Below are 12,155 nucleotides of genomic sequence, written 5' to 3' on the forward strand. Positions count from 1 at the left end.
AGATGATCAAATTTTCTTCATTCCATTGCTCACAGAGAAAGTTCCTATGGGTGTTTTCTGTTTGTTTTCAGAGGTTTTGCCCATTAGTCAATATAAGTCAACATCCAGTTCATTGCAGGGGATGCACAATAGAAAAAGCAATACATAGATCTCTGGTACTATGTTTTCTTGTAACAGTCTCTGTGTGAACTTTATTTAAATGATCTAGGAAGTTTGCTTGGGTTTTGTGTTGAAAAAACCACTCTAGTCTCTGCCTTGACAGGTTTCAATACCTGTCTAGAAGGAGCTACCTACAGAGGAGACGATGGCCCTGCTTAAATACCGAAGTTGGTGACTTCACTTAGTCCCCAGGTATAACTGCCTCAGTGACATCAGTTTGGACTGATGACTCTTTGCGTTTGAAAAGAACAAAAAACCCACATAGTAAGCTCTCATTAGGATATAAATGAAAGTTCAATTCTTGCCAAACTGAGCAAGCCTTATTTCTTTCTCTGTAATCTGGGACCTCAAGTAAGGCACAAATCCTATTTCTTTCTGTTTGACGGTCAGAAGGGAATTTCTGAGGGGGGATATTCTTTTGCCATACTTAGGTACCCAACAGCCTGAGTTGAGCTGACCACCTCAACTCCCTTTACAGCCACCTCAATTGCCTTTACAGTCACTGGAACAGGGTGGCTTTCTCCTTGGGCTGAGTCAGAGCAGTGCTGTAACCTCTGCAAAAAGCTACTTCTTTCCACCTTTTGTTTGAGGAGCCTAGCTGGTGAGCTCACCCTTTGAAATTGGGTTTTAAAATTGGACCTTGTAATTAATGCCACTTACTCTCAAAGGACTCTGATTATTTAGAATGAATAACTATTTGTTTCAGTGCCAGATTTGCTGAGTGCAGTTGCTTCTATGGACTGTAAAAATGATGGAGGAAAAAAAGTATGTTCTTGTTTTGAAAAATTACTGTAGTTTAACAATTTAATTGAAAAACTAAAATGCCACTACAATAAAGCAAACACCATAAATGTGAGTTTATTAGACAATTTCTTAACATGATGTAAAAGACTGAACAAAAAAGGTCATCTTGCTTTCTTATTCCTGTTCAAGAAACAGGAACTCCCTAGACAAACAGGAGGAACTGGAGATGTATGTGCAGCCCAAGGCTTTGGTCTCATTGCAGTTACAGGGATGTAGTGGGACAGCTCCTGTGACTGGAATGTTGGCATCAAGAGCTGCACACTGTTTGGGAGAGACAGACCAGGAGGGAACAGTGGTGAGGCAGCACTTGGACTGTGTCGAGCTGTGTCTTGGTGAGGAGGACGAGTGAGTTGAGAGCTTGCGGGTCGGGACAAAAGGACAGGCTAGTAAGCATGACACTGTTGTGGCTGTATGCCACAGGCTGCCTAGTCAGGAGGAGGGAAGTGGATGAGGCAAGTAGAAGCAGTCTGAAAGTCACAGTCCCTGGTTCTTGTTGGGGATTTTTAACTGCCCTGGAATCTACTGCAGAAGCTACACAGCAAAGTACAAACAGACCAAGAGGTTCTTGGGAAGCCTTGAGGATAACTTCCTGTCAGTGAGAGGATCCCGCAAGGAATGTGTGGTCCTTGACCTCACACTAACCAACATGGAAGGCCTTGCTGAAGATGTGAAAGCTGAGGGCAGCCTTAGCTGTAGTGATCATGAGACTGTAGAGTTCAGTGTTGAATGAAGAGTTAGCAGGACAATAAGCAAGATTGAGCTGACCTAACTTAAGCCTCTTTGAGGATATTCTTGGAAGAATCCCATGGGAGCAGGCCCTGCAGTGAAGAGGGGTCCAAGAGAGTTGGTCAATGTTCAAGGCTCACCTCCTTCAGGCTCAAGAATGATGCATCCCAATGAGAAAGAAAGAAGTCAGGCTGAGGGTATGAGAACCTCCATGGATGAATAAAGAGCTCCTGTCATTGCTTAAGTATAGACAAGAAGTTCACAGGAGATGGAAGCAAGGCTAGGCCACTTGGAGTGAATATAGAGTGGTTGTCAGGATAAGTAGGAATAAGATTAGAAAGGCCAAGGCTCATCTAGAACTAAATCTGGCTAAGGATGTCAAGGATAACTAGAAGGACATTTTCAAATACACCAACAAAAGGGAAATTAAGGATAATGTGAGCCCATTAGTAGGTGAAGGGGGGGCCCTAGTAACACAGGACACAGAAGAGGCAGAGTTATTGAATGCTGCCTTTGCATCAGTCCTCACCAGTAAGACCAGCCTTCTGGGATCTCTGACCCAGGAGAACAACGTAAAGGAACGTCAGGGAGAAGACTTTCCCTTGGTTAAGGAGGATCAGAGAACACTTAAACAAACCTGAATGCACAAGTCCATGGTCCCTGATAGGATGCCTCCATGAGTGCTGAGAGTGCTTCACCATAGTGAAGCCACTCATGATCACCTTGGAGAGGTTGTGAAGATGAGGAGAAGTGCCTGAGGACTGAAAGAAAGCAAATGTCACCCCAGTCTTCAAAATGAGCAAGAAGAAGGGCCCTGGGAACTATTGACCAGTCAGCCTCACCTCAATTCCTGGAAAGGTGATGGAGTGCCTCATTCTGGAGGCTACCTCTGTCCACATGGAAGATAAGGTGATCAGGAGCAGTCAGCATGGGTTCACTAAAAGTAAGTAATGTTTAACCAACCTGATTGCCTTCTCCAGTGAAACAACTGCTTGGATGGTAGTTGTGGAGCAGTGTATATTGTCTGCCTTGATTTCAACAAGACTTTTGACACTGCTTCTCATGACATCCTCACTGGCAAACTCCAGAAGTGTGGCCTGGATGGGTGGACAGGGAGGTGGACTGAAAACTGGCTGAGTGGCAGATCCCAAAGGGTTGTGATCAGTGGCCTAGGGTCTAGTTGGAGGCCTGTCACTAGTCGTGTCCTCCAGGGCTCTGTTCTGGGCTCAGTGTTGTTTAACTTGTTCATCAGGGATTGTCTGAGGGGTCGATGCCTCCTCAGCAGTTCACTGATGGCACAAAGCTGGGAAGAGCAGCTGACAGCCCTGAGGGCTGTGCAGCCCATCAGAGGGACTCAGCTTGGAGAGATGGGCAGAGAGGAACTGTCTGACATTCAACAAGAGCAAATGCAGGTCCTGCACCTGGGCAGGAGCAACCCTAAGCACTTGTACAGGCGTGGGGCTGCTCTGCTGGAGAGCAGCTCTGTGGGGAAGGACCTGGGGGTCCTGGTGGACAACGAGCTGTCCCTGAGCCAGCAGTGCCCTGGGGGACAAGAGGGCCAGTGGAACCCTGGGATGTATCAGGAAGAGCAGTGCCAGCAGGTCAGGGAGTGATCCTGCCCCTCTGCTCAGCCCTGTGAGGAACATCTGGAGAGCTGTGTCCAGCTCTGGGATCATCAGGACAGGAGGGACATGGAGCTCCTGGAGTGGGGCCAGCAGAGACTGCAGAGATAAGGAAGGGCCTGGAGCATCTCCTTGACCAGGAAAGGCTGAGGGAGCTGGGGCTGTCCAGCCTCGAGAGGAGCCCCAGCTGAGAGGGGCCCTCAGCCCTGGGTGTCCCTGTGTGCAGGGAGGGCTCCGAGCAGGGCCCAGGCTCTGCTCCGGGGGCCCAGCAATGGCACCAGAGGAACGGGCAGGGACTGATCCCAGGAGGTTCCACCTGGGCAGGAGGCAGAACTTCTTCCCTGGGCAGTGCCTGAGCACTGAACAGATTGTCCAGAGAGGGTGTGGAGTCTCCCCATCCCCTTTTTAATAGGAGTTCTTATGGTTTTTATGCACTGATGTCTGAATTTGCTTTGGAAAATCTTCTTTTAGGGATCGCAGCCCAGTGTAGAGGAACACTGAAGAGCTCTGAGAAGATTTTTATACCGAAAATCTAAAGGGGATAATAAAGTCATCAGTATGTACAGCTCTGTAATTTTATGTATTACTTGGAATTTCAGCTTCTTAGCTTCCCTGAGTACAGAGCATGGTATTGAATACTATCCTAGAAAAGGGCTTGTTTCCAGAATGAATTTTTACTGCACTGGAAAAGCCCTTTCTCAAGCAAGTAGTTATGTCAGCTCTCTCAGCTGATCCTGTAGAAATGAGTCAATTAGACTTGAGGTGGGAAAAGTACCTTGATACCCTTTTCCCCTTTCTTCAAATTTCTGAGTTGTGACTTAGGGATTTGCATTGTTACTGGTGTGGGAAGGGAGTTGATTAGAAGAAGCTTTTAGGAGGTATCTTGTTGTGATGCACTAAATAGCTTATTTAGTTGTTGTTTTGCACTGGGTGATTGGGAATTTGCACTCAGTAGTATTTATATTGCACTATGGAGTTTATGTCACATTGGTCTATTCCACATACCTTTCCCCTCCCCCCTAAGCCTCAGGTGTGGTGGTCTCTCCCTGACCTGCTCCCCCCTCCCTCTCTCCTCACTTGTGTCCCATTGGATGTGGCTTCCTGGTTCCACCCCACCCCTTTTTCCCTGGGCTCAAAACCCCCCTGGACGACACCTTCAGTCTCTTTTTTTCTTCTGGATGCCACCAGACACCTCAGTCTCCGTTACCCTCTGAGGCGTCACCTGGATCCGAGGTGGCTCCTAATAATTAACAGGATTTGAGTCTCAAAGAGAAGAGCGCTTCCCATCTTTTATCTTTGTCCATGTAGGATTCCCCCCCCACCGTGCTCAGAGGGGATCAGGGGATTCTTTCAGCTGGCGCCCAATGTGGGGCACGAACCCACGACCCTGAGATTAAGAGTCTCATGCTCTACGCAGTATCTACTGCTGTCGGTAAGTCAATTTTCTTTCCTCATGTTGTGACAAAGCTGCAGTGCCTGTTTTCTTGGATTTTGAATTAGTAAAGTTAAGCTAAATATGCATTTGTTTCCACTACCAAGTTACAGAGTTACTTTGTGGTCTAGCTGTCCGTTTTATACAATTTGTGTGATTTTATCAAGCTCTTAGTGGGCGGTGTTGAGGGAAGTTCCCTGTTGGACCATCCAAGACCACTCTAGTAGTCACTCTTGCACCACCTGAGCTGGGACCAAACCTCCTTCCAGCTGCACATTCCAGGTTTCCCATAGCACAGTGTCACGCGTGTCAATCCTTAAAATAATTTTATCTTGGTGCAATAGCTAAATAACAAAATAACAGCTGGAGCTGGGTGCCTCTGAGACCCTGAACAAAGGAGACCCTGGTCTTTTATACCCTCTCGGTCTAAGAGCAGGAAAGTCTAGGGGCTGTCACTGCTGTCTCTGAGTGTCTGGTCACCTGGCTGTGTCACAGGTCCCTGTGCCATTTGTTATCTAAAGGGTTGGTCCTCTGTCTCCTCACTGCTAATCCTGCAAAACCAACCTATCTTGGCAGCTCACAGCAGTCCATGGAACAAAAGAAGAGCAAGGTTATAAAGAGTTAAGTCTCTTTTGAATAAATTAACCATCTATATTTCTTACACACTTGGGGGAAATTCTTACTGTTGCTACACTTGTGTATATTAGAAATTCTCTGTTTGAATTGCTTCATATAATTAATTTTCTAAACATATTTTTGTCTTCCGTGGTGATTCTAAACTCTGGGTTGTTTGTCGATTTATTTGGGTTTTTGGGGTTTTTTGTTCAGTTGCAGAACTGGAGATCTGTTTTACTTCAGTTCAGTTCAGAGAAGAGTAGTTAAAGAGTTATTGTCAATAAAGCAGATTAAAGCCTTTGGTAAAATTGGATAACAACCATGAAGGGATTACTGCTCATGACTTATAACAAAGGAAAGTATTATCTGAAGCAGACCATGGAATGGACAGATTAAAAGGAGACCTGATATGAAAGGAGTAAATTAAATGTAGAGCAAAAGACAATTTTTTTGGAAGTGTATGCAGTCAGTTTTCAGAAATTGTCGCACTTGAGATTTGATTTGATCACTGGTGGACCTAAACTCAGCTCCTGAGGAGAAGAACATCCATACATATGCACACATCATGTGGGATTTTGTTTGTTTTTCTACAAGCACTGGCTGAGCATGTTACACATTTCCATGAAAGATGTAAGTTTAAAGGAAAACCCAGAACACAGATGTATTAACCATACTTCGCTTTTGGGCAGAAGTAATATACAGCAAAACCTCTAAGTTATACAGTAAGTTATATGGCTTGGTTGCAAATCTGAAGACTGTGACTGTAAGAGTTTTGGAATTTAAGTGCTTTGTCCTCTTCAATAAAACAATACTAATGCTGTCCTGATTCCAACAGAGTGAATTATGGTTGCTTGGTGCACTTGGATTGATGGCAAATAGATGCAGTGCTCGGTCAGCTTGAGAAAAAACTAATTTACAGTGTAGAGGAATAGTGCTACACCAAGTGCTAAAACATCTGCTTTTGAATGTAATAGGGATATAGTGGGAGGGCAATAATAAAGTGTGGTTTGAGGGACAAGAAATTCGACAACTTGTATTCTTCCACTCAGTCATCCCACTAATGCAATTCTGTAGTGGAAAAAGGACTGCACCTCATCATTGTATGTCAGTGGTCAGGAAGGATACTGTGGCAGCTGACACCAGCACCTCTCTCGTTGCGTTCCCACCCCTGGGTTGGTACAGTTGTACTTTAGAGAACAGTTGATCTTGCCTAATGTAAAGATTACAGGGCAGAATGCAACACAAGTTTAGATATTGGGAAATGCAATTTCTCTGTAAATTAAATTGCTAATCATTAAGTTGGCATTTCTTCTGTTTAGCTCTCACTTTCTGTTGAAATGCAGTTGTTCTGGGGGATTGTATCAAGATGTTTTTAACACAAGATCATCAATAGTGATGCCTCAGGTTTTAGCTTTTATATTTTTCAGATTCTATACTGCTTTAGTATGTAGTTCTGAGCTTCATATTAAGGGATAGTAAGGTCTCTTCACAGAGTACGTAGACAAAACAATTCCTTCTCTAGATGGGGACCAAGAACAACCAATCCAAATGTTGGGCCCAAGAGCATAAACAACAGTAGAATGAAGAGAGAGAAACAAGAAGGATGGGACTATAAAAGTGAGAGACCTCATCACCAGTCATGCATTTTGTGACCATTTTGGGTTCATCTTAGGTGTAGCCCTGACTGGGCTATTGTACTGCCCAAGGTGTATCCATTGAGACCTTTTAATAAATACCTACTTTATTCTTTAATTATATCTTTAGCCTCTGTTCTAGATCAGTCTTCACAAGGCATCAGTAGTACCAGCTTTTCACAGAATCACAGAATATTCCAAGTTGGACAGATGCACAAGGATCCAGCCTCTGGCCCTGCACAGACACCCCAGAAATCCACCCCCCCTACCCCTTGCATCCCTGAGAGCGTTGTCCCAACGCTCCTGGAGCTCTGGCAGCCTTGGGGCCATGACCATTCCCTGGGGAGCCTGGGCAGTGCCCGGCACCTCTGGGGGAAGAACCTTTCCCTGATCTCCAGTCTGCCCCTCCTCTGACCCAGCTCCAGCCGTTCCCTGGGTCCTGTCCCTGGTCCCAGAGAGCAGAGCTCAGTGCCTGCCCCTCCTGCTCCCCTCAGGAGAAGCTGTGACTGCGCTCTCTGCCCTCAGTCTCCTCCAGCTGAACAGACCAAGTGCCCTCAGCTGCTCCTCACACGGCTTCCCCTCCAGGCCCTTCACCATCCTCGTGCCCTCCTTTGGACACTGTCTAATGGCTTTATGTCTTTCTTACATTGTGGCATCCAAAACTTCACACAATATTCGAGATGGGGCTGCCCCAGAGCAGAGCAGGACAATCCCTCTCTGGCCCAGCTGTGCCGGATGCTCCCAGGACAGGGATGTCCCTCCTGGCTGCAGGACACTGCAGCCTCATGTCCAACTGGAACATTGACCAGGACCCCCAGGTCCCTTTCTCTGGCACTGCTTTCCAGCCTCTCATTCCCAGTCTGTCCGTGCATCCAGGGCTGCCCCATCCCAGGTGGAGAATCCAGCACTGTCCCTTGTTGAACTTGAGAGGGTTGGTGATTGCCCAGCTCTTTAATCTGTCCAGGTCTCTCTGCAGGACCTTCCTGAATATGTTAGATTCCCACTGAATGAAGCAGTAAGTTTCACCATAGAGCAAAAAGAAAAAAAAAAAAAGTTTATCTATTTATTGATCTTAGCCTGTTCATTTTTATCATATGCTTATTATCCTTATTTTACATGTTTTGGTGTATAATTTACTTTATACGTAGTTAGTGTTTTGTTTAATGTGACAGCTTTGCAAATTAGATGCAAAGAGCAATTACATTGTTTTGTTAAAATAGGTGAATGAGTTTTTCTATAAAATGATTCAAGTTATTATCTTCTGCAGGAAAAGCTTTGAACTAGATAGATTTTGTTAAGTTTGCATGGTTTGAAAACAAGATAAGTGATTTGACCTAGGTGGGCTTCTTTGGTACCATCACTGTTTTGGAGTTTTCTGCACCTCTCTACATTTTTTCCTCTTCTTGTATTGTCATTGAGACATCTTTCTTACCTCTTTGGACAGATTTGGAGTCGGGTAAGAGCAGAGGAAGGTAACTAGCAGTAGGTGTAGGGAGAGAAGCTTTTGGGCTCTTCTGCATCAACTCTTCGCATTGATGCAGGAGAGAGGTGGAAAAGTGGCAGCCTTGAGTGGCAAAAGCAACTACAAACAGAAGGCTCACTTTATAAGTAAAGTATTTATTGGGCAAGAAAGAAGCATTATTTAAATATGAAAAATATTGTTGAAATCTTACTTTATGCTTCTGTCAGCATCAAAGTTGCACACAACGAAAACTGGGGGTTTTGCTGATGTTGAAAATCTCTAATTTTGCATAAGATTTTGCATAAGAAATTTCTAGAGGTCGCTTATGTATGCAATAGTTCCCCACATTGTTGCTAAATAAAAGTAGACTTCCCCTCCCTAAGATTTTTAGTATATCATGGTATCATTTCTGTAGTATCCATTTCTTACTTGCCCTCCCAAGAAGCAGCTGCATTTCAAAACTTGCTCTTTTATCTAAATAAATTGCTCAAAATGTGGTCCTTTCCCCACCCCCTGCAGATACTGTAAGAAAAACAGGGAAGAACATTTCTCTCTTTGTAAGCAGCCTGTATTTTGTAAAAACCTTTTAACAGCATTTAGTATAATTTTCTTAAATTCTGTGAGCTGAGGGCAAATTATCAGCATGTTTTTTCTGCTAAGCAATTCAGGCTTGAGGTGAAAAGTTTAAACTAGAGTAAGTTTTATACTTGAGTGACTGGAAACATACTTGGGGTTTTTCCCTTAGTATAATATTTGGTGGGCATTTTTTGTGTGCCTTGTTAGAAGATGTCTTGTGAATGAGACCTGTACTAGGACAAGGATTTGGAATTTTTTCCCACTTTTGATGTATCTCTCTGGTGGAAGCAATTTGTATGCAAGTGACTCTTACTTGAAGAGCAGTGACTGACTTGCAAAAGAAGCCTGTAGGGAGAAAAGCTAATGACCTGGGTTTAAAGCTGTGTTAATTGATTTTTAACTTCAGAATTCCAGGTGTGTAATAGCTGCTGTAGAATGGATAGCCACTTTTTCCATAAAAATTGAATCCAAGTACTTGGTATTTAGCTGTTTACAGTAGGAATGGAAAAGTAGAAGCATTCTTACTTCCTTTTTAGCAAAATCTAACTTAGAAAAAGCTTGAGTGAAATCTCAGATATCTCAGTTATTTTATAATAATGTCTTCAGTATAGAAATGAAATGGTGTTTGTTCCATCTGAATACAAAGCCTTTGGCCAGAATTCAGACCACATTTTATTGACCTTTCTAAAATGCTCTGGGCAAACATAGTTTCTTCTCAATAAAAGCCAAGTCTACCTAGGTTTGTATCTCCAGAATTAGGTCTCTAAACAAATCTTGTGTAATGTAACCTATCTCATTATGCATTAATTACAACGTGTCCCTTTATTTCTATTCTTCTTACCTGCTATAGAGAAATCTCTCCTCTTCCTCCCACTGCCTTTTTTGGTGGTTTGTTTAGTAATGAATATCATGTAGCTTTTGGTTAAAAACAAGGCCATATTTCATGTAATTCTGTGGTGTGAAAAGATTAATTGGTGTGTGCCACTTTCTTACAAGAGAATAAGTGATTTAGTGATTCCGGGGGACGATCAAAGTGGCATCAGGTTGGTTTCCATATTAACAAACTGATAAATCACAAGGACAGGAGCTGCACTGAAAATGCACTGAACCCCTAGATGACATGAGTCAATTGAATTTTAAAAAAAGCCTAAGGAATGATGGTTACGTGTAAGTAAGCCTGATTTACATAGCAAACAATAGGATGAAAACTATGAAAAAAGAATTAGCAGGGTGCTGAAATGTGATATGGAGGGTAAGATTCAGCATGGCTTGGCAGAACATTAAAGTTCTGTAGGGCTTCTTGGAAGAGTCAGGAATCAAGAACATAAAAATCATCCAGTTGGTAGCTGTGTACTGATAGAGAGGCTGAATAACAAGGGGATACTTTACTGATTGAAGTCTTGGAATGATAAAAAAGAGAAATCTCACAGAGAAAATGTTGCAAAAAGATTTCATGATACTGAACATGTTGTTCCCCAAGTTCAGTTGATGGTAGGTCATATCTCTGATAGTTTTTTTGACCTAATCTTCTCTTGTTCCTGGCTGTGCCATCCTGCCCATCCATGTTTTAGCGCAGGTACCCTCTTGATGTTAAGGTGAACTGCAGCTGGATTGATGGGACCCAGAGTAAATGTCCATTAAATCAGTGGGTAAAGTTGAATGAGTGGGTCATGGTTAAAAACTGTTCTCACTGTAAGCTGACTCTGCATTAAGGATTGCTGGGATGGTTATAACAGTATGTTCTGTTTGCTGGGTGTAAGTGGTATATCTGTGGAATACCTGGAATGGAGGAGTTCATAACTCCAAGCGTTGCACAGCAGTAGGTTATGCCTAGATTGTTGTTTCTGAGAAACAGCCCAGAATGCCAAATGGCAGATTCTTCTCTCTCGCCCTCATTCACTGAGCAACACAACTGGCACAAATGACTGTGCTCTCTTGCCATGGAGAAGTTCAGGGGCTTCAATTCTAGATGTTGTAGGGCTTCAATTTAAGATGTAAGTATAGGGAAAATCTTTCTGCCCTTCCTGCATTCAGGATGTAAAGGGAGGTATGGAGAACAATTCTCCCAGGTGTTGTTTTTTTTTTTTTTTTAATTGAAGTATAAGAAACAAATTTGGTTATGACTGAGCTGAAAAACCAAGGAGTGAAAAATTATTGTAGCAGCTGACTTGTCTAGTTTCAACCCAAAGCTCTTTGAAATTACAAAATTCTAAATCCTCATTTACCAACTAAATATGTGCAATGCAAATGTTTATATTTTTAGTGCATGTCCCTGTAAACAAACAGATTTTTTCATTGTACAAAGAAGGTAAATTTTGTCTGAGAAATTCTGTCTGTGATCCCAACATTTTCTCACTGCTTTCCCCCACCTGTAGTTTTAATGTAGCTAAATATTCTTTTGTACTAGCTTTCACAATTTTGTTCAGTTCACAGGTGCATAGAGATCTGCACCATTTGGTAGGTTCTTAAAGAACTATTTGGAATGTGTCTTTCTGTGTATGTGGGCTCCTCCTGGGCAATGTTTGAGGCATTGCCAGAGCAGACCTCTGTGAGACTCCTCAGCCCTGCAGAGTTACCCAGCACATGTTCCTGGCTCAGCTTCTCTCCTGGCCTCTTGAGAGACTCTGTCACAGTTGTTGGTTTGTGGTATTTTTGTTTGTGTGCTTGTGTTTTTGAAACTCTGTCAAAACTGCTAGCTGGTTTTCTTTCCTCTATTTTCTTTCCTCTATTTCTTATTTGAAGAACCAAGGTAGGTTGGAAGGCAAGGAATTTTCTTATCTTATTTTGTCCATCTCCTTTTCCATTAATTAAATTTTGTTTTTCTGTTGGCTTACCTGCTGTGTGAACTTGGCAGGGTCTGTTGTATAATATCTGGAGTGGCTTCTGTGTCAAGGGGCTGGCTGGAGTCTTCCAAAGCACATTTGGATCTTGCTTCTGTCTTGAGGTCAGCAAGGGTCTAGGGATTGTGTTAATCGGTAGCAGAGAGAGGAAATTGTATCCTTCTCTATTTTTTTGGCATAAACTGGGAAAATTGTTGTTTCAAATACTGTTTTTCAAATGCTGCTAAGTTTTGACAAGCTTTATTTCCTGCTTCCTCTAGGAGAAACCAAGAAACGGCTTTTGTT

The 12,155-nt window shown here is 43.1% G+C and overlaps 1 protein-coding gene across 2 annotated transcripts in view; it reads left to right on the forward strand.

Annotated features, from left to right (window-relative positions):
• The window catches only part of LRP6 (LDL receptor related protein 6), a 117,978-nt gene that overhangs the window by 32,313 nt on the left and 73,510 nt on the right, over positions 1 to 12,155 (forward strand). Inside the window, exon 1 of one of the 2 annotated variants that reach the window (XM_053943536.1) lies at positions 4,685 to 4,743. The exons of the other annotated variant lie outside the window; for it this stretch is intronic. The gene's annotated coding sequence lies outside the window, so the exon portion shown is untranslated. Of the gene's footprint in view, positions 1 to 4,684; positions 4,744 to 12,155 lie in introns of those variants that run through there. 2 annotated transcript variants of the gene reach the window in all.

The sequence above is a fragment of the Vidua chalybeata genome, chromosome 5 (assembly GCF_026979565.1).
Source record: "Vidua chalybeata isolate OUT-0048 chromosome 5, bVidCha1 merged haplotype, whole genome shotgun sequence".
NCBI classification, from domain to species: domain Eukaryota; kingdom Metazoa; phylum Chordata; class Aves; order Passeriformes; family Viduidae; genus Vidua; species Vidua chalybeata.